The following is a 5,369-nucleotide window of genomic DNA, read 5'->3' as shown; positions in this document are numbered from 1 at the left end:
AAGATGGCCTAGTAGGCCATCACTGGAAAGAGAGGCCCATTGGACTTGCCAACTTTATATGCCCCAGTACAGGGGAATGCCAGGGCCAAGGGGTGGGTGTGGGTGGGTGGGGGACTGGGGGGGGAGTGTATTGGGGACTTTTTGGATAGCATTGGAAATGTAATTGAGGAAATTACCTAATAATAAATAAATAAATAAATAAATAAAAAGAAAAAAAATGATGCAGTCAACTGTAATTTTAATGTGAAGAGAATATGCATATATTTATGCCAATTATGAAATCAGGAATAAGGCATTTGTATAATAAATCACAGTCTATTTTTTTGTCCTTCCTGCTATTTCTTTTCTTTTTTTCTTTCTATTCTTTCTATGTTTGATCTATATTGCTTTGATTGCAGTTCAGGAGCAACTTTAGAGATATTTATCAAAGTGTTTCAATTTTCAGTTTATAAAATGAGTAAGTTCTTGTGTCCAACTGTTCTGCAAAATGACTACTGCATATCTATTATTTCACATTGAATATCCTAAGAAGGTAGATTTTAAATACCCTCAATGTATAAATAAATGATAAATAAGCAAAATTATTAATGGGCTAGTAGGTCAGACTTGATTGTAACATTCATTTTACAATCCGGAAAGACATAAATTATGTTGAGTATCTAAAATATAGGCGATTTTATTTGTAAATGCATCTTAACAAATTTGAAGTAAAGAAGGAATGAAATTATCAGAGGCAGTAGAAGCTATAGTTTTTGATTACCTGTAAACTTATAAATGAAAAACTCTTATGTGGGATCTTGAAAGGCAGCTTGGTCACCGGCCCAGAAATCCTGAAGGGACAGTAGGCACTTTGCCTGATTCCCAGGCACTAGACGCCTGTCATCAGCCAATCCTCTCTGAAAAAGGTATTTAATCTCAGGCCCACCCTGAGAAGTGGTGTGCAGCTTTACACATCCATTTTCAGTATGATAATAAATACCTTAAAACCATGGACTGTCTCTTTTCTTCAGGATCCACCAAACCAAGGACTCTCCCCTTGGGCCTAGCCAGAGCTCCTCTCCTCCCCTCCCCTCCCCCCAACCCGCACCCCCTGCCCCTGACTAGATTCAGCCTGTGGGCCCCTACTCCATTTTCAGCTCTTTTGCTGTTCCCAGCAGCACATAGGTGTCCAGGAGCCTGAGAACAAGAAGGCCCTGTCCTTGTCCTCTTTGTTGCTGGTCCAGACCCAAGAGCCAGCTCTGCTGTCCTCAGACTACACTTTTCCACAGGCCTAACACCCTCCCAGCAACAGCATGGGGGTATGCACAGATCAAAACTTCCTTGTCCTGGCTCCCCAAGAGTCAAAGAGGATGTGGGACCCAATAACCCTACACTCTTGTATGATTTCCCCCCCTCAGCCTTTTACTTTTAGAGCCTCATTATGGCATTAATTTGAGGTCAACACTATTTCTCTCCACTCATATAACTTATCAGATATTGTTGATCATATCAATCAGATTTATATAAGTCACAGGGCTGCTTGCAATATAATTTAATTTTAAAATCATTGTCCAGATGTCCTTCAAAATCGACAGTTTAAATGCTAAATTTGCCAATCTGTTTCTCACTTCAGATATTAACCAGCAGAAAGGGGTGACTGGGCAACACATAATTCATCTCTGATTTGGTTTAAATTGATGGTTCCCATAACTGCCTTTCAATAATTTTTCTGTTATGCTTCTCAAAATCATGCTTGTTTTATAGGGCATGATTAAACATCCAACTAAAAACTCAATGACAGGAGGGGCTCAAATTCTAAATTATATGCCAAAAGCCTTCGTACATTATTCTTTCAGTCTCAAAGTTCATAAAGCTTTTTTTTTTCAATAACAATACAAGAGATTTAATTCAATTTTACATACACGTTGCAGAGATATTGATGAATTTATTTACTTCATAATTAATTCATAATCTTGAATATTCATTGACAACAGTGTTATGCAGTGTGAATTCAGATGTAATTAAAAAGATATCTTAAGAAAGTCGCTATATATTATTTATATGTACATAATATATTTTTAAATATATATATTCTAGTAAAATGTCAAGGTCTTTAGGAAATTTTTATAGAACTTAAATATTGTTTCTAAAGACTCTCCTACCATCCTTACTATTTGATAAGTTTAGTAAGTCGCTTCTAAGAACTAAAAATAATCAACTATCTAAATGGTACTGTATACTTTCTAAAGTTTCTGAAGATTTTCTTAAAACCAGTCATTCAAGTTGCACCTTCTTTTCCCACATTTTTCTACAGTAATTCTGAATTACTATGGAAACTTTCTATAGTAATTCTGAATTACATTATTTGGATTTGCAAATGTCTTTGAGTTCTTATTTATCATGTGCAATTAAGTTTACAGAGGATCTACATATGCTTTCTGCTTTGTAGTGCCAAGGAAGGAGCCATCTTCCACAGAAGACGCAATGACCATTCCAATAATTCCAATGTGGAAAGAGTATATAACCATTTCATTTAAATATTATCAATTCATTGAATTTACAGTAAGAAGTTCATTTATTCCCTAAACTGCCAAGCTAGGTAATATGTTTAATTTACACACAATTTTGAAATCATAGAATATTATAATTCTACTGTAAAAAAAATGTACTAAAGAATTCACCTTCTTAACATTTGGTCAGTTCTCCCCTTACAAAGATGTAGGTAGCCTTGTGTTCTGATCTGGGTATAAAGCCTCTAAATATCATCAGTTCTCATGGAAATTAATTTTCCAGACCAATATCACAGATAATTTAAGGTCAAGTTGATCATTCTCTTATTGTCTACTACTAATTTATAGCCATATAGAACATAAAATATGATAGAATATTACATTTGGGGAGTAGGAGAGCATTCTTTCCAGGTATTTCTTACTTATGGTTTCTAAGACTATAGCTGACTTTAGATAGAGCTGACTTTGTCTCAGTTGTTTTATTGCCCAGTTCCTGACAGTCTTTGTGATTGCATTCCTCTGTTTTGTTTAAGAGTCATTAAGCAAGCTCATTTGTACCTTGCTGGTGTGTTACCTAACTTCCCTAATTTCTTCTGTATAAAAAGTTTGATGCTCAATTTGACATTACATTCAGATTTAGCACATTCCCTTGTGTCCTGTCTGTTTGTCACCCCATTTTCACCGACTCTATACCCATCTGTCTGAGATCCTGATTCCCACAGACTGAGGGGGGTCAACTGGGCCCGGTCTGTGGGACTTAGGGACTTTTGCTAGGCCTTTTAAGGCATAATTAGGAAATACTTTGGTTGATTTTCTTCTCTCATTTTGTGATTTGCGCTCCCTGTAGAATAATGATGACAATAAGTTGTTTGCTTGTTTTGGACTCCTGTTGTTTACTAGAGAGAATAATATCTGTACCAGTGAATCCCATGATGAACAGATCAGACATTTCTTCTCATTTTAAAAATGAATATCTCATCACAATGAAGCACATATTTGGAATGTATTTCCAATTTTGTTATATTTTTCCTGAAGGAACTTACATGTCTTCAGAGAAAACAACATTCATATTTTCACTAAAGTATTTGTTGATATTAACCTTAAAAACAAAAGCATTAGATTTATAAGTTATAGTATCTGTATCTAATTACCTACACATTTCATAGAAAAATATATAAATAGACTATATGTATATTTTCCAAAAGCTGTTCCATTTGCTTGAACCAATCTCCCCCAGATTTGTGCATAGCTAATTCACTCATGAACTAAGACAGCTTTCCCAGCTTGATTCATGTTAGTATCTTACTTGGGAATAAACCTCATCAAAATTACTTTAGTCTGAATATTGTTGGTTTAGAAGGGTATGTGGTTAATAATCATCATATGACAATAAAATACAAATTAGGGGATTAGTTAACTTTTGTGCTGTTGTTTATATGAACACATATGCTATGATTTTGTTCATTGATAAGTACATTGAAAACAATCTTTTTAACTTTAGGTTTTTATTATCACTCACATAACATATATATATATGCATATGAACATGAACTTAAATAACACATAATTTAGATATTTTCTAATGTAGGATGGACTATCAATCAAATACACCACATTAAAAATGCCATTATTCTATACATTTATTCTATATTAAATATAATAACTTACCTCATGCATAGTTTGTGCTCAATATTCTTTGTCCAAGAATTAAGCAAATACCTCTTGCAAAACTAATATTAGAATAAAGTGCTGAACATTTTGTATAATCATTTGAGTAATTTACTAAAATTTAAAAGCAGAATTATTGTACTGTTGTATTCACGTAGTATTACAAATTGTAAAAGTTGAAAAAGCCCAGTGCTTGAGAATATGTACTGGCTTAAAGTGGACATGATTTTAGCTCCCTATGTCTACATCAAGCAGATGCCAAAAGTATGCACTGCAGGTCCAGAGGATCTGATGGCTCTTCTGGTTTCAATAATGTTTCTATATCAATATGTTATAAAAGATAAAATATTGAGGTATATTGCTAAGTTATTCATTGAATACTAAAATTATTCACTATTTTGTAAGATTTTAAAATCATGTGTCCTAAACTCAAATTTTTTCAAATAAAATTTAAAAATTCTATTAGTATTTTATATACAAAGTTATAAAAAAAATTAAGGTGATTATGTTGGAGTGAAACAAAATCTAAATATAATACAAAGTAAAATTTGAATCTAACAATATAATAAACAATGTTAATGACATTGAGTAGAAAAAGTGGGGAAAACTAGTCTATGTTTGAATAACTATTTTTAACTTTATAGATTACAAGAACATTTTTTTCATTCATTCGTTTTGGAAAAAAAATAAATGAAATGTAGATTGGTGATGGTGGAAGTGGTATTTATACTGGACACTGAAATCCATAGGGCCTTATGCTTCATAAACATATTTTACCTCGGAACTATAATCCCAAACAGGTATACTTTAATCTATACAAGAAAATGGCTTGATTTGAGTAGGATTTTACCTTGCATTTGTAGTTTAATAGAAAAATATGAAACTCAAGAAGAAGGAAGACCAAAGTGTGGATACTTCTATCCTTCTTAGAAGGGGGAACAAAATACCCGTGGAAGAAGTTACAGAGATATAGTGTGGAACAGACATTAAAGGAATGACCATTGAGAGACTGCCCCACCTGGGGATCCATCTCATATTCAATCACCAAACCCAGATACTTTTGTGGATGCCAACAAGTGCTTGCTGACAGAAGCCTTTTATAGCTGTCTCCTGAGAGACTCCTGTATTTGCCTGACAAATACAGAAGTAGATGCTCGCAGCCTATTATTGGACTGAGCACAGGATCCCCAATGAAGGAGCTAGACAAAGTAC

The sequence above is a fragment of the Mus caroli genome, chromosome 12 (assembly GCF_900094665.2).
Source record: "Mus caroli chromosome 12, CAROLI_EIJ_v1.1, whole genome shotgun sequence".
Taxonomy (NCBI): Eukaryota; Metazoa; Chordata; class Mammalia; order Rodentia; family Muridae; genus Mus; species Mus caroli.
The sequence above is the reverse complement of the archived record's forward strand: the minus strand, read 5'-3'. Positions refer to the sequence as shown.